The 27,581-nt window shown below is 37.4% G+C and overlaps 1 long non-coding RNA gene across 1 annotated transcript; it reads left to right on the top strand.

Moving 5' to 3' along the window:
- Positions 1–1,452: 1,452 nt before the first annotated feature.
- Positions 1,453–20,141, top strand: LOC119783005. The gene is made up of 3 exons (XR_005280741.1): positions 1,453–1,675; positions 1,902–1,964; positions 18,708–20,141. It is a non-coding gene; the product is annotated as an uncharacterized LOC119783005 (long non-coding RNA).
- Positions 20,142–27,581: the final 7,440 nt, after the last annotated feature.

Genomic DNA, 27,581 nt, shown 5'->3' with positions numbered 1-27,581 from the left:
TCTGAAAAATGCCTATGTGAAAAAACAGAATATATATTTCTTTTTAGACACACTATGGAGATGATAAATAAAATCCACCAACACTGATTACCTTAAGAACTGATTTAATAAGAATATAGGCTGACCTGTGATCTGAGGCCTGTATAGATCCAGCTATTTCACAAGGGCTTCAAAGGTTTTTTGGAAAATATTGATAAACTGTAGAAATCATTATGGAGGAATGTTACAGCGTGTGAAGTAAGTTTTTTTTTTTTAAGTTTCATTTAAAAAAAGACTCAAAAGTAGACCCGGGGCTTTTGGAAAAACATTCCTCCGCCACTGGAGCAGTGGTCATGCATGCCTGAGGTCAAATTTTCATCAATGATTTGTTATACTTGACATCAATAAATTCTCTTAAAACCTAGAAAGTGTTTTTCTCTTTTCTGCTGCACTCTGAGAACTCTCCCACATGGATTAAAGAACCAGGTTAAAACAACTTGCTAACTATTAGCCATTCAATCCACAACTCTGGCCTTTACAGTGGGCCACAAAGTCAGATTTATATTTTGCCTCAGGTCACGAAACAACCTCAGCAAACAGATGAAGCTCTGGTCAAATGAGACCATCTTACTCTTTGACTCACATGCGATATGTCATGTGGGGCCAAAACTAACATTATACTAAGCAAACCAATCCTCTTTTATGGAAACATTTTGAAAGTAGAGGCATCATTTTTGGGAAAGTTTTTTTTCAGTAATGACAAGGAAACTGGTCACAGCTGATGGAAAGATGGATTAGCCAGAAATGGTGAGAAAACCTGGAGAATAAATCTGTAATAGATGAGACTGGTACAAGGGTCTTCTTCCGATCTGAACATAGAAGGGTTGATTCCAGTTTCCACAAGTCAATGCACCCTTGCGCTCGGTTCTTCCCCCTGAGCTGCACATTAGTCTGTGAATCTTTGGGCATTTGAGAGACTGATAAAATGAATGTAGCTGTAATGTAAAGTGCTGAGAGTGGTCAGATGACTAGTAAAGCACTTTATATAAACTCAGTCCCTTTATGCTTCATATCCTCAATCCAAAACCATTTGTGATTTTTCTATTACAAAGTCGATACTTTCTGAAAAGTGTGTTTGCAACAAAATTAGAACTACGGTAACGGATCTCAATGCTTTTTGCACAGGGGCTGCAGTGTTTTCATTTCCCATGACTGTCAAAGCATTCAGAGGCTTTTATATGTAACCGAAGGGAAAGTTTTTCTGAGAACGCTCACGGCATATACACCGTTACTAATAGAACTGTTCTGAGTATTTGCCCCATTACAGGATTAGTGGACCTTGTGAATTGGCAGCCAGGTAGCCAAGAGTGAGGAATAAGGCAGAGAATAAAGCTCTCATCCCTTCAGCGCTGCTAAGCCGGTTAAAAATAGAGGTAGAAGAGAAGGGATTGAGAGAATCAGGGTGGACAGAAAAGTTGTGGGAAGGAGCAAATGACTGAGTTGACTCGCAGCAAAGTAGTTGATCAGGCGTTTAGTGAGTGACCTTGTCTATAAGGGAAACAAATGTGTGGCAGCTTGAGACTTTAGCGATCCCTAGTGCTCATGTTTAAGCCACCAGTAACTTGACCTGATGCACAGACTCGCCATGTGTATGACAATGATGAGCCTGTTCGGCTGCATGCTGATGGCTTGGTTGGTGAGTAAAAACCAGATTGATTATAGGCCTCGAAGGAATTAGAGTATATATGCATAGATTGAAAGAAGTGCTTGAAAGATGTGGATCATTAATTAAAAAATTAATGAAATGACCCCATCTGGTTATTCTGCTTGTACTAGTTTTTAATCTTGCTCTTCATAATCTAAAAGCCCTTTTAAATGCCTTGTTTCCCTCCCGTTTTTTCTTCTATTCCTGTAAACATCAGGCCAGGAGGACAGGCTGGGTGAAAGAGCAAGAAGACGAAGAAGGCACAAACGCTGGCACTGTGGTGAGTGACGCTGTGAAGCTGCGAGCGCAGACATGAAGGCATTCTGGTCTGGAAGGGCACAGCTGATGGTGCAACTGGATGAGGGCTGTGAAACAGGAAGACAGAGAAGCTTCCGGGGATTAAAGGGGAGTGTAAGGTGGAGGGCAGAGAAGGCCAGTGGACAGCTGGAGGAGGCTTTGATCACATCAGATCTGCTGAAATTTGGGCCAATTGTTTCTCTGCATTTGGAACCACTAAATCAGTCAGATAAATACTGCTTTATGAGTCTCAGATCTATCTAGAGCTTATGTAAACTAATAATAGGTTGTGTGTTTATCTAAAGGTTATTGAGTTTATATTTAGAAAATATGCATTACAATGTTTAAGAGAGTAAAGCAGGTCTAAAAATATCAGTGAGTGGAATGTGGGTGTTACAATGTTGAGAGACCAAATTATCTGCTTGGCGCTTGTTGCTGTTTCACACATCACAGCAGACAACTGCCCACTGAATGTGGCAACCTTAGCTGTTACAATCCAATCCTTCTCGTTGGCTGCATTTACAAAAAAGAAAATAAAAATCTATTGCAGCTGTAAATGGATCAATTTACAGAACACACACCCTTTTGATTTAGCAACAGTGAATTATAGAAATGTACATACACTTCCTTCTGTAAATTATACAGTGAGAGGGGTTGCTTCATATACAGAAGCTGACAGCCATCTGGGGTTTGATTCCGAACATTTTGATCTAATCTGAAAAAATGACATTCTTTCAAATGGCTTGTGTTAAAAAGCTGCTGTAATATCTCACATCTTTCTTCCTTTAACTGTTTTAATCACGGCCTCATTAGTGTTGTCCATGACCAATAGTTGCCTAGTTACCAGATTGTCCTGCCTTAGCTGCCCATATGTGCAGCTTCTCCAGAGCCTTCGCTTGGATCTCTGATGCTTCAGTCAGTAGCTGGGCTGTTCTAATCGTACATATATTAGCAGGCAGGTGTGTGCACAGACATTTTTAGAGGTAAGTATATAAGCAATAAAAAAGACACCATAACCAAATTACTTTTTAAAATAATAAAACAAAAACACTTTATACATTTCTGCTTGTTTTGACTGTCCTTCGTTGGCATAAAAGAAATATATCAGTATGTACTGTACATAATTACAAATAATTACTAACTGAATCTACATAAAGCTGAGAACACAGTATAGATTATTTTGTTGTTTTTTAAGAGAGTAGAAGCATCGTCCGACTGTTAAAATTAATAAAAGACATACCTTTCATTTCAAATCAGAACCCTACTTTCAGTACTTCATGTTTACAATGGGTCTACTTAAATCAAATCAGCAGCTAAGTGAAACTTATATTTCTCATTGTTGTGCCACTCTATATTATAGATCTTCTTATCTAGCCACCTAGAAGTCGTTTTAATCTGATGTAATTTTAATTAATAATAGGGATATGCCGATATTTTAAAACTCATGTAGCCGATAACCGATATCGATACCGATGTTAAAGCTGGACAAAAATAAGTAGTCATTGAAAATAGCAGTTTTGGTATCCATTTCTGACACAATAATATACTCAAATATATTTTCATATGCTGATATCAAATTGATTTTTAAAAACGCGGTATCGATCTATTTTACTTTCAAAATCTCGTGAACTTTCATCGTTCTGTTACAAACTCTCGTGAAATTTTGCAAATTCTTGTGAGATTTTGTTAGTAAAATAGATCGATACCGCGTCAATATATCAACATATAAAAATATGGCAAAATTTCGTGAATTTTCGGGGGAATTGGTAGCATAACGATGACATATAGCAATATTTTCATTAGTAAAAGAGATTGATATGGTGTTTTTAAATGGCAATATATCAGCATATGAAGATATTGGGATATTTTAATGTATCACTATTTTTTCCCTCGTCTTTAGAAGTTTTAAGTCTGTAAACAAGAAGTTTTTGAGGAAGAAGAAGAAGTAGTATTTTTTTTTTTTTTTTAGACTTTAGAAACTCAGAAGCTGATCAAATATGGGGTTAAATATCGGTGGGGTGGCCGATGTCCGATATTCAGTTTTAAGGCCGGTACAGGCCGATACCGATAGGGGGCCGATTATATCGTGCATCCCTAATTAATAATGTTACTTACCCAGCAAAATATGCTGTCAACTGTTGTTGTTTTATAATACTCTAATGATAATATCCTTCACTGTAGGATTTTTAAAGAATTTATTTGTAAATGGTGGTGGAAAATACGTTTCTGGTCAATAACAAAACTTCAACTCAAAACTTTGCAGCATAACCTTTGTTGGCAATGACAGAGGTCAAACGTTTCCTGTAAGTCCTCACGTTTGTACTTTCTGTAGCTGGTGTGTTGACCCATTCCTTCATACAGATCTCTTCCAAAGCTGGGATTTCTTGGGGCTGTTGTTGGGCAACACAGACTTTCAACTCCATCCATTTGTTTTCTGTGAGTTGAAGTCTGAAAACTGGCGAGGCCAGAAATTCGTTTCAGGACTAGCTCTTTAATTGAATGAGTGTTGTGTTTGTTAGGGTTACACTCAGTATTCTGATCTCACTGATAGGAAATTTTGGCTCATGCTACGTTCTTCCCTTTACATGAATCGGTTGTCCTGTTCATTTTGCAGAAAAACAGCCCCTCCAACACCATGCTTCACAGTAGGCTGGTTGTTCTTGGGAATAAACTCTTCATTCTTCTTCTTCTGAAAAGGGACAAAAAACTCTATTTCATTTTCTTCACATAATATCCTCCCACCCCTTATCTGGATCATCAGTATGCTCTCTGGCAATAGTGGAAAGTAACAAACTACATTTACTTAATTACTGTACTTAGGTATATTTTAGAATATCTTTACTTGCATGCATGCATTTTGCGTCATGCTTATCCCGAGCGGGGTCGCTGGTGCATATCTCCAGCCGTCCAGGGGCAAGAGGCGGGGTACACCCTGGACAGGTTGCCAGTCCATCGCAGAGCAACATAGAGACAATCAGGACAAACAACCATTCACACACACACCTAAGGAGAATTTACCTAACAGTCATGTTTTTGGACTGTGGAAGGAAGCTGGAGTAACATGCAGAGAACCCACACATGCAAACTCCATGCAGAAAGACCCCAGGCCGGGAATCAAACCCGGACCTTCTTGCCGCATGGCAGCAATGCTACCCACTGCCCCACTGAGCAGCTCAATATCTTTACTTGAGTAATTTTTTGGGGGGGTACTTATAACTTTCACTCCACTACATTTCGAGGATGCTGCTAGCTAAGTGTTCCTTTTGGCTCAGCTTTTTAATCTATTTTTTTTAATGTTGTCTTGCATAGTTAAAATGTACATATACATTTTTTCGTAGTTGCTTCTTAAGCATTAAGCAGACAAATATTTTTCTCTTAGTTCATTTGAGTCTGCATTTGAATTCTAAAGAAAAAACAGAAGATAGAGAAGTTAGAACTAAAAGCTCATATTGATGTGTGTAGCCCCGGAATAATTTACTTCCTGATTGTTATGTCAAAGTAATTCTGTTGCAGAATCTAACTTGATAACATTTTCAGTAGCTTATAAGAATAAATTCCACATAGTTCTGTTCTGAGCTACTTTTTGTTTGTCCTTTATTAACTTTAATTATAACCTTTCTATATTCTCCTATATTTTCCTGCTGCATATAATCAGTAAAACTGTGAATCTAAAAAGGGATCAGAATTATTCGACACAATTGTTTTAGATGTACATATTTCTGGCTATAATATTTTCTTAGCGATCCTGTGGCCTTCACTGCTTGCGTATGTAATGCTTATTCATATATTTTAATGTTAATTTAATTGAACAGATGATTAAAAGCTTATTTTTTAGTGACTCAGTTCACTAAATGAAAGACATCATATAGATCAGCAGTACAAAGACAGTGTTTTTCCTAGCTGTTATTTCTGTTCATTGAAATGCTTTTCGGATTACATGTGATGAAAATATATTAAATCAGACCAATAAAAGCATTTTATATAGAAGCATTGTCTTAATTAAAACTATGTCTAATGTCTATTTAAATTGCTTTTTATCCAGACTTCACTGGAATGCAGAATTTATTTAAATATACCATTTATTCATGCCATCATTAAATTAATGTTTTCTTTACTGTTGAATAAGTTTGAAATAGTTGACTAATAACTGGATCTGCAAATGTTGGATCATTTAGATCTTCAGCTCTTAGAGCTGAAAACTTACTGGAGAGATACTGTTGTAGTATAATTCAGAATAAAAAGATCCCATTCACTCCTCCTGGAAAGGTAAATAGCAGCTGTGTTCATATGTGTCCAATTTTGTGAGCTTGCTTGTGCTACATTTAGTCACGATGCTGACTGGTTTTTAATATTTAACGCCTTCAGCTCAGGTTGGATTTTCTGAATCTTCTTTTTGCTGTTAATCATTAGAGCAGAAAGGATCTCAAACGTAGCCTTTTAATATCTTGTCAAGTGTTCCTAACTTTCCCAGAAAATGAAGTTATCCAAAATCAAAACAATTTCCTTCATTATTAACAGCGGGGAGCAGGTTGCAATGACAGAATAACAACCTTCTTTTTGAGTGTTTCGCAACCAGACACAGACAGGTAGCTTTGAAATCAAATGTTCTTCAGCTGACTATTGATCTACACTGTCATACCTCATGTTCTCCAATCAATCTGTCATTCTTATGCTTCAAGTGGTTGTCAACTAATTTAAAGGACATTTACTTCAAAGTCAGCAACATAAGATGCCCTTAATCCACTTAAATTATGCACCTCCCTCTTCTTTTTTTTTTTTTTAATCCATCTGTTTCTGGCTTCTAATGCAGACAGCAGGACAGGGCACAAAGAGGCAGGTGCTTGGTCTTTTCACCATATTAAAAACGTGCTCCACCTGAGCAGAAAGTAGAGAAGTAGAGACATAGTATTACCTCTATTCAGGAATAACATCTACACCACAGAAATACGTAAATTTAAAAAATCCTCTTCAGGCAGCAGAATGTAATTTCAAGGACTCATGGTGGATATTAAGAAAGCCAAGAGAATATTGGCGAGAAATGCTGGTATATTAGAGAAAGAATACAGTTCTAAATGTCAGAAAACAACATCATAGTTAGATGTTTTCAAATTGTGGATGATTCAGCATTCTCCTGTGGGTTGTATTCCATTGTTTTGCTAATCATTTAAAACAATCTTTTCTAGAACCAGATAAATAGTGAAAAACACTCTCATGACTACAACAGAGTCAGTTCCAGGTACTGTCATCTGTAGCACCTTCATAGGGTCTTAGCAGCCTCAAAGACTTGTAATACTGTAACATTTCAGTCACAAGGCTTTATATTCAGCATGTCTGTGGGCAGGACACGTCATCTTCATCACCTACTGATGGTGGCGCCTCTGTACAGCAGCCTTTCCTCTCTCATTGTGCCCCGAGATAGCTGCAGCTGCAATGTTCGCTAACATCATCATTGTGTAAATGCATGCGTAAATGGGTGAATGACTGATTGTTTATGTCCCCTGACTCAAGACACAAAATAAAGTATGCAGTTTACCATTTCTGGACACCCTCATTTCCTGCATAAAGCCTCACCCTGGGCTGCCATATCCAAGAATGGTCCTGAGCCCCCTGCTGTTCACCCTGATGACACATGACTGCGTCCCCAGGTTAACCACTATTCACATCGTGAAGTTCACTGACGACACTACGACCGTAATGTATAGAATATATACATTACTACAGAGGACTACATAGAGGAGGTGGAGCAGCTGGTGGACTGGAGCAGACACAAAAACCTGATCCTGAATGTGGAGAAAACGAAGGAGATCATCGTTGACTTAAGGAAAAATCAACCTAACCATGCTCCACTCCTCATTAACAGCTCAGCTGTAGAGGTGGTCAGCAGCACCAAATTCCTGGGGGTGCACATCACAGATAACCTCACCTGGACTGTAATCACCACCTCACTGGTCAAAAGGGCAATAAAGCGCTTGTACTTCCTGCAGAGGATGAAGAGAAGCCACCTGCCCCCCCCCATCCTCACGATCTTCTACAGAAGCACCATAGATGTCTCACTATATGCTTTGGCTGCAGCGCCACAGACTGGAAAAAGGTGAGGAATGGTGGGAAGAGACTTTGCAACATTCAATGCAGGTCCAACAGATTCCAAAACAGCTTCTTCCCCACCGCCATCAGAGGGCTGAACGCTAAAAAATACTTTAAATCATATCATAGTCTCTGCATCAAACAGACAATATAAATGCGTTTTTTTGCACCATGTTTTTTCTCCCAATTTTTACGGTATATTTGATCACTGCTGCACTTTCAGAACATGGAAATATGATGAGAGCTGTACAAAACGAAATTTTGTTTTGTATAAACCGTGTATACAAAATGACCATAAACTTAGTCTAAGTCTAAGTACAGGCAGCACATTCTGCTGGAGAAGAACATATCTGGCATGTTGTTGCTGCTACTGATAAATCTTAGTCAGAACTAAATTATTTTCACATCTCTGTGGTGAGTAACTGACCCTGCAATTTTAATCCAATATGACTGTTAGATCAAAATCACCCAAAGACAATGTTTGTTACTGTCCAGCATACATGTAAATATAAATAAAGGTAAGATTGAACTTGTTATTGCTGGGGTAAATCTAGGAAAGTTGAATTTGAAGAAAATATTACTTTTTGTTTGGCTTTAAACTCGGTTTCCGGTCACCATGACCCGAAGGCAACAGGAGGGTTAATTGGATGTCTTAAATCATTTTCTGTAATTCATTTAACCTATTTTTAACTAAATCAGATGTTCACATGCTAAACATTACGTTTTTTCCTTGCATCCCCACAAAATAAAACAGCTGGATGAACTTCTGCCAACAACTCTAGATTTTTGCCAGAGGTTGTTAAGCTACTCAAGTTAATGAGTTGTGTTTTCTGTGGTCTGCATACAAGTCTCCACAGGTTAGCCTGCCAGGTCACTTTGATCAACCCTGCAGCTGTACCCATGGTTCTCATGGAAACAGCTTTGCAGCTCTTAAATAAGTCAGTTGAATCCACAAATACGCTTGACAGCTGTCTAAAAGAACATTGGCTTTATTCAAGCATTCATTTAATCCAGCTCATTAAATATGGCTGCACATGTAACAGCTTGTCTCTAGTCCGACCATTCTGCTAATGATGTGACTTCCCTTTGGTTTTTAGTTGTAACGCAGCAGTTTAAATGGAGACATGACATTGCTTCGGGATAAGCCAAGAAATGATAGTCTGCCTCAGTTGTTTCTGCTTCAGTTTTACAAGCTGCATGTTTTTGGCATCCATAACCTTGGGAGATATCCTTTCTTTTAGCATCACAGAACGCCTCAGAGGACAAGGAATCAACCAAAAGGCTGTCAGGGTCACAACCGTTTGGGGACACGTTCCCTCCATTTCTCCTCGCCTCATTACTCCATCTGTTCATGAAGCAGCATAGACACATATTTACTCAAGATGTTCCAAATAAAAATACACATGAATGCAATTTAAATCTGATTTTCTCCCAAAACACAAGAGTAGGAAGGAAGGGAAAACAAATACTCTGCATAAAAACTAAATATCCAGCATACTTTTTACTCTGTAAATAGATGCTTTTCTATTTACTTTTTAAATTGAATTGTTTAAATCTTATGTCTAATTCTAGATGTATGGAAATGTCATAAGAGCTGTACAAAACAAAATTTCATTTTGTATAAACTCTGTGTATACAAAAGGACAATAAAGTTTGTCTAAGTCTATGTATGCATAAGTATGTGGCATATTACATTACTTTACATAAATAAAATAATTGAGAATGTGAATAACTATACTATACTATAACCATATATTCTATACATTACAAACCAAAAAGTATACAAAAATAAATGATAAACTGAAGAATATTAAACACATTTCCTGATCATTGAAAACATGTAAAAGATAAAGAATGATTCTTCTAATAAATACATGCATATATATATGTGTGTGTGTGTGTACACATACATAATTTATTTGCCTATTTCTAAAGCCACATTCTCCTTTTTTTTCCAACGGAGTTCAGATTCTTACTTGACTCAAAAAAACAGAAAGTCGTATTCTTGAGGAAGGCTTAATGACACAAAAAGCACAACACAGTCCTCTGTAAAATTGTGCACACCTCAGACTATTTCATGAAAGTGTTTTTTATTAGTAATTTATGTTAAAGGAGTCAGGAGTCAGATGCATTTTGCCTTTTTTGTCATCACTCATAATATAGTACATACAATTTAAATCCAGCGAGCTTATCAGCTTATTATTAGTGCATGCCAAAGAAAATACATTTATTTCATGGTTAATGAAAGAGGCACAATTCTTTGTGTCATTTTATGTTTTAACATAATATCATAACATAGTATAACATAATATCTAAATGAAATTTTATATATATATATATATTTATATAAAAACAAAGAAGACATTTTTATAAATGAAACCTTTAATTTCTATGGAAAATCAAGAGAAGACTTAAATCCTACAGCTTCATGCCAAAATTAAGGAACTAAGCTAAATAAAATGTTATGCAAATGAAGTATGAAACTGTTTAAAAAAATGCAGGAGATGACCTTTTGCTGCCTCTATAGTTAGAGCAGAGATAGCTTTTAGACAACATCATGTAGAACCAGGGTAACAGACATACTGGATGGCTCCAGGGATGCAGTTTGTAGGCCCATATAATAGGCAACACAACTTAATGCTTCATTGTGATGTGGGAGGAAATTGTTTTTTTTTATTCATTTTTGATAGAATGGGCTCTATGCACAACTCCACTACTTCGTGAAATTAAGCACCTCTTTTGTTTCCTGTCTTCCTTTAATGGATGAACTGATTAATCCAGGTGTGCTTGGCCATTGTTACTGAGGTAAGGCACACCTGGATTAATCAGTTCATCCAGTAGAAAAAGACAGGAAACAAAAGAGCTGAGCATGGAGCCAGTTGCATATATTTGTGCACTTAGACTCCAGCAACACTTTGCCGAACCAAATGTTGATGTATGTACAACTCCGCGACTTTTGGACCATATACCTAAAGCTTTGGACATCTAGAAATGGACGTTGTTCTAATTGTCTTTAAAACAAAACCACTCAAAGTAATTCAGATTTGGAGGGCAGCTTCTGTTTCAAGCGTATTTTACATCTAGACTTTGACTGACCCATTTAAACATGTGAATCTGCTTTAATCTAAACCATCACCCTGTAGCTCTGGGTGTATGTTAAACGGCTGTTCTCCTGCTGGATAGTGAACATCTCTCACAATCTCAAGTTGTTTCCAGATTTTAACATGTTTCTTTGAGGGATGTTCTGTATTTACTTGGTATTTAAGTCCCTTCATCAATACTGTACAAAAGGTAATGGCATTGGCAGCATAATGCCTTTCAGTGGGGATAGTGTGTTCACATACGTGCAGTGGTGTTTATTTATTTAGTAATTTATGTATTTGTTTTTCCAAGTACACAATATTTCATGTAGGTTTTTTTTCTCTGATCTAAACAGCTGCTTCCTCATGCTTGCAGAATCTTCTACAAAGCTTATGGCTGTCATGATTCTGCACTTTTTGGTTCTGTTTAAATTTTCAGTTACACTTTGATTTATGTCATTCAGTGTTTCCTACGTCATTGGTTTCATTTCCATTTTTGTGTCATTCTAGTAGTTTTCTGGTTTTATAAAGTTCTTGTTTACCCTCTGTTGCCCTCTTGTGTCTCCTTCCCCGAGCTCCCTTCTAAATTACTTTGTCCACACCTGCTCCCAATCAGTTGAAAAGAAAATACCCTGACTTATTGGTTACAGTTGATTACTCTTGTTTTCTTTGATCAGTTATTTTTGGATTTATGCTTCTGTTGCCACGACTCCTTATGAAATTAGCAAGAAACTACCTCAGCCCCCGTCTCCCCTTTTGGGTCCTTTAAAAACCTCCACCCAACTTGACAAAGACAAAATTTAAAACAAATTTCCTATGAATGTTGTCATTGCAGACTGCTGTAGCTCCTCCAGTGACAATGGGGCCGTCCATTGTAACTAATCCATTGTATGTATTACTGTCCATTATTGCTGTCTTTGTTGGCCTGCAGTTCTGGTAGATGTCTTTGTGTTATACTCTAAATCCAGATGATGGATTAGTGTGTGATGTTTAAATCTTGGCATAATGTTTTAAAACATAAGCTTGCTTTCAACTTCCCTTTAAAAAGTGCTTAAATTTTTTTGTTTTAATGTGGTTATACACAAAAGACCTTAAAAAATATGAGAATTACCTGGTAAAACATGAAATAGTATATTTGCAGCTGTAGCATCTTTCATAAATTCTAACAGTTACTTCTGTCCTAAAATGTTGCTGTGTTTTACTCCTTAAGTCTTCCAACAATCAAATATGCCTAAACTAATAGGCTAAAACAGTTTCACAGCTGATGCGTTCAAAATATCATCTGATAAAAAGTCCATGTAGCTGAAACGATTTGCTGCGTTGAAAAATGAGCTCTGGGAGGATGTCTGGCAGGTGCATTTCTGCAGACACAGTACACTGATCTGGAAAAGGAGCCCAAACTCCTCTCCTGACGTTGATATATTTCCAGCACAGTTTGAAAGGGAAATTGGTGGTTGTGGTGTTGCATCTCTCATTAGTTAGCATGCTGCAATGCTGGAGAGAAGAGGCAGGCGCCCTAACCTGTGGTACACTGCTGTGGTCTAGCATTGAGGAAACAAATGGAAATACCTTTGTGATACGTGCTTTTCAAAAACACATTTATGCACATTTGCTTTCAGCTCCCTTTACCCTGGTATTGTCAAATTAAAATCAGTGCAACCTACTGGCTTTATAAGTTACCAATCATTCCGTGTTTGATCTAATATCCCTGTAAATCTAGCTGATTTTGTAAATAACATGGTTGTTGTTTTTTAGAACATTAAAGAAAAAAAACTACTTCAAAAAGACCAAAGACCACAGGAGATGGTCGAGAGGAAGCTGTTGAGAAGTAAAAAAAAAAAAAAAAAAAAAGTTAGATTATGAAGTAGCTTTTGTTATCTCAGAAAGAAAGAGACATCCCTACAGCCATCAATCATTCAACGCAAAATGAAAGGAGTGTGTAACAACCCCAAATCTGCTGGAAATGGATATCATTTTAATTTATGGGATGGAAACCATGGAAACCTCCTGATCCACAGTTCAGGAGGGAATATCTGTAGACAACTACTGGTGGTGTCCAATGCAAATGCGTAATGGAAGAGAGGTTCAAAAAAAGCCATAACATGTTGTGATTACAGTTAAGCACAAGCCACGTAGACATGAATTATGTCTACGTGTCTAAGTATAAATTTAATATAGCCTGAATGCAAAACAACAGAAAGTGAACGTCACCCTGAACGCATAACCCCAGTTGTAAGAAATGGCAGAAATATGTTATAGGATTTTTTTTTTTTCAGCACAGAGAAGTTGATTAGTGTTGATGAAATAATTGGAGGAGCTAAATACAGGGCCTGTATGAAAATATTTTGGAGCCTAATTGGATGTCATCTTTCAGTAATACAACAGCTAGTGCTACAGTTGAATGGTTTATATTAAATACATGTATTTGAATGTCCTAGTCAAAGACCAAGTGTATGATCATCTAATCTGGCTGCATTTTTGCAAAGAAGAATAACCAGATGTATAAGTATTTAGAGTTACAAAGCATGCAAATATTTAAACAATACTGTAAATAGGGATCATGAAGTACTGGCTCTCTGAATGTTATTAAAGATCCAACACATGCTCACAGAATAGAATTCACTTTGGGACCCTGAATCACTGCTCACCCCATACACTAGACACTTTCCAGCAGAGAGATTGTCATATTGAAATATACCATCTATCATTTTGCATCATATGTTCTTTTAAGCATGGGTAACCCATATGAATAACAAGGAATCCAGGAATGACCTCCTTTAATATAGGTTAATTTAATAAAAAAAAAAAACTAAGATCTATTGTTTCTAACTATTCCCTTAGGAGCTTAACCTTTAACCAGATGCATATGTGGAATGATAATGCTTATTTATAACAGAAAACATCCAATACCTTTTTAGCCTCTAACTGTAACAAAAGAGGGAACACAAGATTCAGTGAATGTCACGATGGGGTGGAGGTTTGAAGGAGGACCCCAATGCAGACAAAAAAGGTGAGGGTGGTTACATGCAGATTTTAATAACAAAAAGGGTAAAAGAAGAAAAAATCCAAAAACATAAATCCGCACAATCCAAAAATGCTGAAAACCAGGAATAATCACAACAAGAAGGGTGACAAACCAGCAAAGAGTGACTGAACAGGAGGAGAGTATATGGCAGAGAGAAACAAAGACCGAGCTAATTAGCAGATTGGGAGCAGGTGTAAACAGAGGCAGCAAGGGAGCTAGGGAAAAGGAGACTGACACAAGAGGGCAAACAAGAAATATCTATCAACTCAAATACAATAAAAATAAGTAGAACACAAAAACGGAAATAAGACAAATGAAAACTCTGAGATAAAACTGGAACAGAACCAAAACCATGACAGCGAAGAACCCGTTAAAAAAGACATCTAGTCCAACCAGAGGAAGCAGGTCTGGGAGAGTCAGTAACAAGCACAGAGCAGCCCCTTTCTGCCAGAGCAGTGCTCAAGATAAGGGCATGAATGCACATCCAGTGGACAGGCCTAGAGGCCAGATGATATAGAAACACACACACAAGCATACAGAAGCTGCACTTGACACAAACAAGAAAAATAATCTTCTAAAATTAGCACTCTTAGTACAGAGGCATTATATTTTGTTTCTGCAAGCCCATACATTTTAGCTGTGCTTGAGTAAATAGACTGCATAGAGGAGGAGTTGCAAGGGCGAGGTGGGAATTCATTTGAGGTAAAATATTGCTGAGGTTGCCTGACTATCACAATGTTACAGTGGTACTCTATCACCCTGACTTATTGGGTACAGCTGGAGCTGGACCCAGTTACAGACAAACTGGGTCGCATGTTCCAGGCACAAAAACACTGACAAGTAATAACATATTGAAATATATTGTGGTACGCTTCTACTGCCTTAAATGTATTCCTATATGTTGATCTAACTGAATGAACATATATTAATGGACAAAGGCAGGATATGCTACATGCCTGGTCTGGATCACCCTAAAGAAGCTCCTGTTCAGTGTTCCTCTAAATATTTTACCTTCTGACTTAGAAAAATGGAAGAAAAGGTTAAATTAGACAATGCATCTGGTTGGCCCCCAGCATTTGTTTTTGGGATCGAGCCATTTCATGGTACCTTTGCAGTTCTGCTCTTAGAGACAATGCAAGTTTTTGTACCACCCTCCTTAGGAACATTTGAGATCATTTAGATTAATTTCTAACAATCTACTCATGGTCTATTTTAGGAAAACGATGTTATTATAAACAACGTTGACCAGCTGGAGCCCATTTAATACACTCCGAGTCATTTGTCAAAACACAGATAAGAAATAAAACAGACTCAAATCTGTTGTAATATAAAAAAAACTTAGATATAATACCCACAGCATGATTCTGCCACAACCAACTGACACCTGTTTGATGCGTTTCCTCTGATGGTTTGTGACCGACTTCTAATGGTTTTCTTTTAACCAAAGGCTTTCATTTTGCGACTCCTCTACAGAGGAGAGATTTAGGAAGCTCACCACATGCTAACAGATACTTCCCCCAGAGCAGCAGGTCTCTGCAGCTTTTCTAGCCTTCCTTAGATGTTGAGGTGGCCATTGACCCCTCGGTTTTAAAATTAATCAAAACACAAGATAAAAGTACTTCAATGATTTGAATTAATCAGCTCTTCATTAACCACAAATGCCCAAAACCTCCCTCTTTATTTAATCCTAAAAAAACTGGTTAAAATCTGACCTTTGTGGGGTTGGGTCCAGTTGCGAGCCTTTTATTATTAGCAGTTTTAAAACAATTACTTCTTCCCAAACTGAAACACTTTTACTTCACTAACACTGTTAGCCCTCAACAATCTGACATTATTTTCATACAAACCTGAATCCTGTCAGGGATTATTTTCCCCCCATTTGTGAACTAAAAAGCATCCCCAGACATGCTAGACATGCATGCAAAATTCAGTTTAGAGTCACTTGAAGAATTCACATCGTCATGCAAAAAGAACATTCACAAAATTGAAGCTATGAATCATATTTTTGGTGAAAAAGGAGGCAAAGGGAAGAAAGCTAGTCATTCAGACTAGCATGTTTCTGAGGAGTATGATGATGTCAAATATCAACGAGAGGACGCAGACAGATCTTATGAAGACATCAGTGATGCAGAAACTGCTCTCATCCCGGCTGAAGCCTTTAACTCTCTGGCTTAAGAGTGGCTCCTGACATACAGGGTAGGGAAGCTGCTTAAGTTGGGATCAAATTTAGTTCAGGGGTCAAAAGATTCACTGTGACAAGAATAGGCAACATCAGGACACATTTATATTTTTTCATGCCATTCTACCAGAAAAGTACCTAGAAAGACAAATAGTCCATTGTTGGATTGATTTTGGTAAAGAATACCTGGAAGTCTGTATTGGTGTTGTTCTTTACAGCTGCCCACTAAAATCTTGGCAGGAGAAAGGCAGTTTTTAAATCTCTTTATTGATCTCATAATGGAGAAACTCAATCTCTGCATTTAACCCATCCCCTTGGGAAGCACTGGGCTGCCATTGTGTGGCGCTTGGGGAGCAGTAAGGTTAAGGGTTAGGGTTAGGTCTTGCTCAAGAACCCAGAGTGGAGGCTGTGGGGATTGATCCAGTTAGTTGCAACTTTCCCCGAGCACAAGCACTCTGCTCTAACCTCTTGGCCAACACTTCTCCATTCAAATTCACCATTATCTTTAGGACTTGCTCTTACAGACACTTTACTATTTAATATTTTCTAAAGTATAAGTTTGATACTTCTGTTGACATTTACCCAAAATGCTAATTATTCGTCTGAAAGTGACAATCATACTGCACTTCAATAAAAATAAAGGTTATAGGTAAAGAAAGTTCAGGAGATGACAAATGGTTATGTTCCTTAAAATCTTTTCTGTTTATCCACAATGCATTTGTGTTCTGGATCCACATCCACCAAGGTGGAACTCCTCCAAAAACCAAATGACATATATTTTTTGAGGATCTAGAAAATTCCCCTGGAAGTTCACATGTCGAATAAAGAAAGCAAGTGCTGCAGAATCCAGCTGCAATGGTATGTGTCAGACAGCTGCAGAGGGCACCTATCTCTCCATCCTAGTTATTAGTAAGGCCCATAACACCTCACATGCCTCCCTTGCCTAAAAATCAGCAAGAACAGCCACATGCTTAACCACACTGAGCTGCCCTGATTCTGAAAGGAAGAGGTCTGTAACAGAAAATTAACCCTAATAACAAGCACATTGTGCTTCAATTGCTAACATCTAAGCTAAGGGCAAATTAAATGATGAATATGTTATTGTAATTCAATTCAGTTTATTTATATAGCACCAATTCACATGTCATCTAATAACACTTTAATGAGAAAATTAAATCAAATCTTACAGTCATATGGTTCAAGTTGTCTTTTTAAGGAAAACCAGATGATTGTATCGAGTCATTGACTTAGCAGGATTCGCTCCACCTGAATGAGCACATGGCAACAGCATTTTCTAGTTGACTGTGCAGCAGTCCCTAACACAGAGCATGCATGTTAGGATAGTGGAGAGGAAAAACTCTTTTTAAAGAGGAAGATAACTATATTCCTAAATGGCATTCTGTCGAGGCCGTATAGGAATTAGAGAAGATAGAAACAAACAAACAAAAGAAACATGGAAGCACAGATTTATAAATAAATGGACTGTCTAGGAGAGAAACAGTTAAGCAGACAAGCTCTGATCTGAATTTCATGTAAAAACAATATTAAAAGAACACATATAGACACCGTAAAAGCTGAGCCCATAGCTACGTCCAGGAGAGACAGGATTAAACATTGAAAAACAGGCCCACTGCTATCACCTAAATAAAGATGTTGACTGCAGCAGCCAAGCTGATGCCTCCCTTCAGGGTCATATCACAGTTAGAGTGCCAGACCAGATTAATCTGCTACAAAGAGAAAATAAAAACAGAGAATAAAAAATTACTTCTCTCTTTAGCATTTACATATAATAACTTTGGTGGAAGTGCTACCTGATCAGTTAATAGACTGGTTACTGCAGTTTGTTTAATCCTGCAAATCTCAATTTTTTAAACCTCATACAAGAGATCTTCCTGTTGTTGGGTCAACATTTTCCTTTCTGTGACCTTTTCTTTAACAAACAGGGAAAGAACTTAATCTTCTTTCTTGCTTTTTTACTTAATCTTCCCCATAAATTAAGTCTGCATCTTAATTTTTACATTTTGACTCTTACTCTGCTGTTTCATCCTTTGCAAAGCGCTTCTTATGCAATGCGGGAAAGTGAAATGCTGTCAATTTAATCTGGGTGACGTCTGCATGTGTGTCACTGAGTCGGAAAGAGAGAGAAAGAGAGAGAGAGGGGTGGAGTTTGGCAGAACTGGCTGAACTTTAAATCCTCTTATGCTCCTAAAACGAAATATCTCTCATTCATCTGTCTGCTGCCTGTCTGCATCTCCTCATTATTCCACCCCTGTGTCTGTTTCATGTAGTAGTAAATTGCTTTTGTGGTTCGAATGAATAGAGCTGATATCTTGCTACGTTTTTTATTTTTTCTCTCAGATTTCCTCCCACCTTCCAGTACTCAGTGTTCCAGCCCTTCGTTCCCTCTCTTACTCAACACCTCTGAGTCTTCTCGCCTCTCTCCATCCCTTGGCCCCCCTGCAAGGTCATTCCCAAGGACGCTCCCAGCATCCCCCTGTCTGATTGGCCGATGGGCATTAAAGGGCCGGTTCCCCTGTGGTGCACATGGCTCCACTTCAGCTCTGCCACAAAGCTGTCACCGTTCCCATCACTCCTTAGGCTGATTACTGTACTCCCTTCACACACCTACAAATGACTCACATGCAGTTATCAGTTCATCCAGCACTCCAGGGAACACAGGAAGCTGACATTATTTCTTACATGCTCACAATCTAGTTTCCAAAATCAGGTTGGGATTGCTTCCTCTCACCACACGACAGGTTACCTTTCACGATGACTAAATATGCTGGGCTGCAAATATGTCCCAGTGTGCAGGGCCAGAAAAGAAACACTTGACCCATACTGACAATAAAACTAGCATTGTGTGAAGTGAGCAGATATTTCCTCAGAATAAGTGGCACACTATAAGCCACTGAACACACAAAGCACAGAGACAGTCAGCAAAATGGCCACAACACAGAACAGATTGAGTAAAATGTGTCGTCTGGACTGAAACATGATTTCAGGGTGGCTGGTAAAATATAATAAGAGAAAAGTGATGAAAGGATCCGGGATAAAAAAGCCGAGGCACCTTTTAATAGGTTTTCTAGACTGCCCATGCTTAGTGAAAAGCCTTTCTGCTAATCTGCTAAGTTATAATAACATCCAAAAGCCATTTTCTCTTCATCCTGAGGACCTCATTTACAAAGCAATGTAACGCTGGGGTATTTGATGAAAACCACTTTAAGCATTTTGTCGCAACACAGAAATAAATTAAAGAAAAACTCATTCAGACACGTGGAAATGTTGGCCTCCATAACTGCTGGCATAAAAGGTTAGAAATAAGAAACAATTCATTTATGTTTTTGCAGTTGCATAATCTATTTTTTCTCAATATTTCAGTTTCCACCATTTTATTAGATCATTATCTTACTGGTGCTGTGATGGACAAGCCACCTGTCTAGGATAAACCCCAACCAAATATCTCCCCGAATGATGACCTGTTTATTCTTATTTAAATAAACCAGACCAACATATCTTTATTTGAAATGTCTAGACTCTGTTTTTATATTTGAAATAAACAGAGAGGTGCAGACCTATGGAAATATACATTCTCCTCTGTACATCATTTGCAGAGATTTCCTACATATTCCTTCTTTACACCAAAAACAAAACTACTTACTAAATCAAACTATTTAAGATATTTAGTTATTATATTAAGTTATGTTTTTTTCCATGCAACTTTTGCCTCTATCAGAGTTTTTCACTGGCGTTCTCAGAAAAAATTGATGTCAGTTTTTCTGTATTCTTTCAAACAAGCAATAAAACAAGCTAACAAATTCAGAAAACAGCTGCACTGAGGGCGTCTCATCAGAAAAAAAAACTCAGCAAAGAACATGTGAAAGCAATCAGGGCATATATTGCAACAGATAATGAGGAGAGTGGCTCTTAAAAGCCACAAATGGTGCAAACTGTTTTGTGTTTCCTAATGCCTTTTGTACAGATACTTGCATCCATGAAACATCTCAGATCACATTAAGCTGTTTTTTTTTGGAGGCAATGGTTGCAGGAAGGATTCATCCTTTATTACATTCAGTTCTTACAGTGAGAACAACAAAACCATCGGATTTCTAGCTCATCACTCCATGCACCTCTCCACCAAGGTCTATGAAATTATTGCTTGTAGTTTTTTTTTTATATAATAATAAAAACACTCAAACCGCCATATGGGACTGAATTCATTCTTTCTTGCCAAAGGTAATAAAGTTTTACAATCACACAGAAATGAAAAAATCTATCTTGAAAACAGACTGAAAACTGAACGTTTTCCAAAAGATGAGCTTAAGAAACTTCATTAGAGGGGAGATTTTAATCAGATATCATAAATATATCGGTGGCTTTCAGTAATAATGAAACAGGTTGACATTATTTTCATAAACACTTGAAAAGATTGGTTTAAACAAGAAAAAAGGAGATCACAGAAGCAGATTTAGGAAGAATGTTAAATTAGAATTCCTGCTTTAAAAGCTTGATGCAGAGTTTAAGGAGTTTTATTGCTATGAATGAAAGGTTTAAGAGCAGACATCATAATAGTATTTCTGGGTTTAATGGCCATTATTACACGCTATAACAACTTTTCATGAGGAACATGATGTTCTGACTTATTTTGTGAGTGTTTTTCAGCTGATATGAGGTAGAAGGCAGATATTAGCTGCAGTGGCTGAGGTGCATTAAGAGGATGAAGGGAATCAGAAAGAGGAGGTAACAGGGACGATAGAAATAGGACAGGTCATAAATTCAGACTAGATAGACATCTGGAGCTACAAGGGAGATGACTTGTATATCATTTACAGGTTATATGTTCAAATAGGCTTCAGGGCTGTGCAGATTTGTGAATCAGTTCATTAATTTTTGTGGAGAGCATCCTAAGAAACAAAAGAAGTCTCCAAAATAATAATAATTTAACTTTATTGATCTCACAATGGAGACATTTACCTCTGCATCTAACCCATCCCCTTAAGGAGCAGTGGGCTGCCATCATGGGGCCTCCAGGGAGCAGTGTGGGGTTATCAGTCTCGCTCAGAGAGGATGTCTGTTGGAGTGGGTTTTCGAACTCACAACCTCAGGATTCCAAGCTCTATGCCCTAACCACTAGGCTGCCACTCCTGTAATATCGTCTTAGTTGTTGTCATGACTAAAGAAAATTCATCATTACTGTGAATAGCAGATAAAAAATGATGTCTTGCACCTTTTTTTCAGCAATTGTTAGGGGATCAGCATCAGTGGCCAACCTGAATTTAGCAGTTCTTGATAAAGAAGCACCTAAACTCCTACGTGGGCCACAAATGGCCACCAGGTCGCACTTGAATGGACTTTTGCTAAAAGGTTAGGCTGAACTTTAAACTATTTAATGTCAGATCTGGGGCAGTGTTTCTTGACCTAGCCCTGTTTTAAACTGGGAGTGTTTCTCTATCTTTATGATGCTGTTTGTTTGCTAAGGCTTTCTAAAAGAAAACATTTAAATTGCTTTATTTTTAAGATGAACCTACATACCGGTGGACTCTTTTCACCAATGAAGTGATTTCTGAAGGCACAGGTAAAAGAAAATTTTCAGATATGTATTGTAAACCTGTGTTAGTCTGTGTAATAGTATTCTAAGAATCGACATGAGGTTTAGGACAAAATGAGGAAAAGATGGTGAAATACATCTCAGAATATTAATGTGTGATTACAGATTTATCTGTGGGAGAAAAATAGCTAATTTTTCATTTGAAAAATCAAAATCTTTCTCTGGCCTTACTTTTTTCAGTGTCTGTTTTCGACAAACACCCATTCTTTAAAGAGACTCCAGCCTTTTTGCCTTCTTCACAAGCCTACCTACAAACCATCTTACCTATGACCCCTTTGCTCTCGTATGATAACCAAACCACCACTAACAGTCCTGTTTCACTAAATCCTAGAGGAATTTTCCACCAGCCGCCCAGTTCTGTCCTCCTTCATCTTTGTCTCACTTATTTCTTCCTCGCCCCACCCTCCTCCTTTCCCTCCACCTCTCTTCACATGCTTCGTTTCTGTCATCTTCTTTAAACCCATCTGCCTTTCAATCATCTCTCTGCTGCCATGTCAGCTCCCACATCATTGTCTTCCCCTCCTCTCTTTTCCTCTCTTTCGGTCTCTTTTCCTCACATCTCCCTGTCCTGGACTTTGAGAGTGGAACACAGATTATGTCAGACGTTTATAAAACCGGATTAGCTAGGATCACCTTCACACATGTACGCGCACATAGACGCAAAGAGACTAATTACTCCATGGATCCCTGTTTATAAACCTCAATTGTAGCTGTTTATAGGTTCACTTTATATGTGCTTAATGGTTTTGGACAACAGGCAGTCATTTATTTTAATGTTGAAAATTCAGATCCATATCCTGGACTTATGGCCTCTATTTGAATAGTGTTCTTGGTTTTAGCCCTTAATGTTAGTGTAAGACTTTGTTTTACTTCACTGTAACCTTCTTTAAACTTTATTTATATTTCCTATAGGTATTAATGTTCACGAAAGCATGAACAGACAGATAGATAAATAGATCATTGAAGATCCAGCGATGATACAAATGAATGCTCAATATTTTCAATTAATTTGTCATAATATTAAATCAACATGTATTTTTTTTTTTTTTTACAGAAGTCTAAATCAAATATAGCGTGAGAACTGACATTTCAAGCAGTAGGAGCGGTATTTCAATAAGTCTATTCTTTTTTTATGTACACTGTGGCTTATCACAAATTAGAGAGCAAATTTGCAATGCAAAATTGAAATACAGCACATGAAATATAAACTGCCTGTTCTCAATGTAGTATTTTATTTTGCAATTCTGTCTTTTTTATTCTTTTTTAAAAAAATATCTCATGAATGCAATGTGATTCAGCACATTTTTTTAAATCCAAATTTGAATGAATGATATTTACGGTTTAATTAGGTATTATATGAAAAGCTATCAGGATTATGTAATTAATGTGTACATTTTTTAAGTAAAACTAAGATCTGTTTACTAATTATTTAAGCAAAAAAAAAAAAAAAAAAAGCAAATATCAGGAAATAAAAACCCAAATTGTAGTAATGGCACATCTAAATAGCTTAGAATCTTTGAAATTACTGTTTAAAATAACAATTGCATTTATAAATATCTGGAGTAGTATAAAGAATATGTAAGAAGGAAAAACCAAACAGAACCATCCAAGTGAGGAGCTTGTAAAATTGTCTTTAAGCCAGGTTTTTTTTTCCAGCATCACCTGACTTTAATCATTTCTGTGGGAGTAAATCTCATTAAGGGAATTTTTTTAAATGCCACACAGGAAAACCTGATTTCTTTTGCTCTGGAGAAACTGATAACCAATAATCTAATATATATATATATATGTATATATATATATATATATATATATATATATATATATATATATATATATATATATATATATATATATATATATATATATATATATATATATATATATATTAGATTCTACATATATATATATATATATATATGTAGAATCTAATATATATATATATATATATATATATATATATATATATATATATATATATATATATATATATATATATATATATATATATATATATATATATATATATATATATATATATATATATATATATATATATATATATATTAGATTCTACATATATATATATATATATATATATATATATGTAGAGAGAGAGAGAGAGAGAGAGAGAGAGATAAAGTACTTGAGTTTCCGGACTATATTTGGCATAAGGACACACGGACACATTCTGTTCTATTTCAGTCTGACATAGGCATATTTTCCTAAAACCTACGCAGACGAATGACTTCTGAATCTTGTGACATACGACTCATCCACAGCTCTGACTCATTAACTACATGGTGCGGGCAAACTCTTCCGTACCCCAGACCATTTCTATTCCTATGTCTACTGCAACACGTGTGAATGAGCTTTTCTCCAGAACACCATTCTTTTGCTGTGCTGATTTTCAAGTCAAAAAATAAGCCCCTATAAGGAATAATGTGAAACATTGTGTCCAACATCAAACCTATTTCCTTGCATTTAAATCAGTTGGGGAGCAATCATCTTCTTGTTCTTTTCCCTCTTCCTTACCTCTTTCTCCCTCTCCCTGCATCCCCTTTTATCCAACCCCCCTCAATTTCTGACTCAGCAGAAGTCAGAGGCAAGGTCATCTAACTGTTTTTTTTCTCCGAAGCTGGAGAATTGGGGGATTTTTCTGCCCTTCATTCCTGCACTAGAGGAGGGTAAGCACTACACAGTGGAGTGGCTTATAAAAGGGGGTACAACATGAAGGCATGACAGAGCTAGATGTTGATGCAGGCAGCCATTTTGGTTTGGAATGAGACGATGATGAAAGAGCTTTATTAACAACACTGTTTCATAACACATGTGAGCACCACTCTGCATTTAGATTAAACTATTATCCAATAGTGTTTGTAAATTATCTGAACAGGACAACTGATTTAACAGTCGTCCAAAACAAAAAAAACAGCCTTTAGGACTTAATGGAAAAAATAAATAGGATCTGAAATTCACTTTAACATCAGAGTTAATAAGACCTCTTTTCTGACTTCCCAATATTGTACTGCAATGCACCTCGGGCTTTTTAATTTAAAGTTTTAATTAAAGATATAGTGGAGGATGTTCTTTTTCCAGGTGGATCATCAAAAATAAGTGTTCCTCCTAACTGTAATCATTCTAGTGATATGTTTACGTAAGGCCGTCCTACGTGCTCGTCAACATTTTCAATTACATGTGGTGAGTCTGACATAGTTGAAAAACTACAAATTCTTTTGGAAAGTAAGCTTGCATGAGCGATGCGACCAGCAATTTTTAATAAACAAAGTGCACAAAAAAATCGGCTCATGCATGCTCTCACACGCATTTGATAGGTTTTCCCACTCGGGTACAGAGTTGTGCATGTGTTGTTTTAAAAAAAAAAAATGTATACCTTTAAAAATTTAATTTACTAATTGGGGAGATTTTAAAAGCTGCCTTTATTTGTTGCAATATCTTTTTTTAATTCAGTTTTCAGGCACTGTGTTCCATTCAAAATGTACTTTCACCATGTGTGGGTTGAAATTATGAAATTAAGTTAAATTATCATAATGTAGAAGAGAAATAAAACGGCTTCTATGCACTGGTAAACTTGTATTTGTTGTTTAGCAGCCAGGGACAGATTTGAAAAGGTTAAAATCTCATTTTAATGCTTAATATAGAGTCAAGTCTAGCATATAGATAACATTTTCATTAATGTGGTGTAAAGGAAAGCTCTGCGTTTAAACCATGAAGCTTTCACCCCCCGATTCTTTCCTGAGAAGAGATCACTCAGGAAAAACTCTTTCAGTAACACTTCATAATGTATATGTATTAAATAACCATGAGACATGACAACAGATTTAGACAGAAATTGAAAATTTTACTCAGACCAGAGAATTTGATTAGGGTTACAGATGGCAGAGCTTACCAACCGGGCTTGCTTCTTGTTAAAGTCGGCCCAGAATCATATTTCAAGAAGCAATTTATACAACTCTAGTATGCCACATGATCATCACATTATACACGTCTGTAAATGAGGAGACATCCATGGCTCCAGCCTTATCAAAATATTACACAGTGTTCTAGATCAAGGTCGCTGCTCTCATTCCATTCCCAAATCTTTGTCACGTACATAATGAAGAGGACTTTTTATCCTGACATAGGAGCTGTCCTAATTAGATAAACTACTTGGGAAAACCTTGGTTTAGACACATAACAGGTTGGTATTATTAGGGTTTTTTCAGACTCACACATCATCAATAAAAATAATCCTAACAGCATAGAACGTTTCTTGCCTAACGAGATTCACATTTCTGAAGAAATTGATGAGTAAAGTGCCTTTTAACTTTTTCTGGTTGTTCTGCAGGAGGAATTTATCTCTGTATCAACCCAGTTTATCAAGAATTTTATCATAACACTACAGAGCAACAGAGAACACAGAAGTTCAGCAGAAGTTTGGGCATTAGAGCCTAAATAATAACTCAACTGCGTCGTGAGAGCGTGTTTTTGAGGAGTGCTGCAGCAGAGTGTCCTTTAACCTGGAGCGAACCCCGCACTGATGCTCAGAGCTTCAGTGGTACTGCATGGTCATCACTGAGGCCCTCAGCAAGGAGTGCAACGAGGCATGGGAACAGCATGCTGGAGGGACAACACGAGTGACTCTGACAGCTTTAATCAGGCATTGCTGTGCATGCTTGTGTATGCAACTCTCTAGACTCCATATGTGTGTGTGTCTGGGAGTCCTCACTGCAATATTACGGGCTCACAGCTTCAAATAGGCCAGTCTTAGTAAGGAGAACGTCCTCTGGATGTTTGTCTTTGGCACTGTTACAGGAACACATTTTTCCCCTCCGTGTTCATACAATATTCTCCCTTTCCATACACTCCTTGCTTTAGTTAGTACAAAAAATATCAGCATCTTAAAATTCCATAGACCACCATGTATAACTTCCCCACTAGCTATGTTTAAGCTTTCAGAATGAATGTTTAAAGTGAGAAACTAATGCCAGTTAAAATGGAAAGTCGTGTCTACCTCCAAGGTACACCTGCCTTACTTCTTTACATAAAGCGCTGACTCTGCACTGTCAGAACTGTACCTGTGCTGATATAAGCAGTAATGGCTGCCTGCTGATGTCTGCAACGCTCTCCAACATGGACGGTGACACAAACCTATGACTCCAGCTCTCATTCTGCTCTTTCTTACATTTAGCATAACCTACATTACTCTGTTTTCTGACTGCTGACAAGTGGAGGTGGGCAAGACATGGTGATAACCAGACAAGGAGGAAACAATCAGGGTGTTTCTGACATGCAAAGTACAAAATACTGGTGTTACATAAGAACAGCAGGCCTAAATATACAACAATCACGACGACTGGCTTTCTAACCTTATGCGTCCTTTTTTTTTTTTTTTTACAAAAAAATGTCAGCTTAGAGACTCGCGATGCTGCTGGTTGGAAGCTGCGGGATTCTGCAGTAAAGCAGGAGGGGCAGCTTAGCTTTCTGATTGGCTAGCGACCTCCATCAGCGAGGAGACGCTCGGGATTCTTATTGGACGCCTTCACCGGCTGTGGGCGGGTTCAGTTCGCTCGTTCCGCTTCTCTCATTCGCTCAACTAGGCGCTTCTTGCCTCGGCGGAGTAG

This window comes from Cyprinodon tularosa, unplaced genomic scaffold, assembly GCF_016077235.1.
Source record: "Cyprinodon tularosa strain WSP-4 unplaced genomic scaffold, ASM1607723v1 ctg2, whole genome shotgun sequence".
In the NCBI taxonomy this organism is placed as follows: domain Eukaryota; kingdom Metazoa; phylum Chordata; class Actinopteri; order Cyprinodontiformes; family Cyprinodontidae; genus Cyprinodon; species Cyprinodon tularosa.
This window is presented reverse-complemented; position numbering and strand designations above follow the sequence as displayed.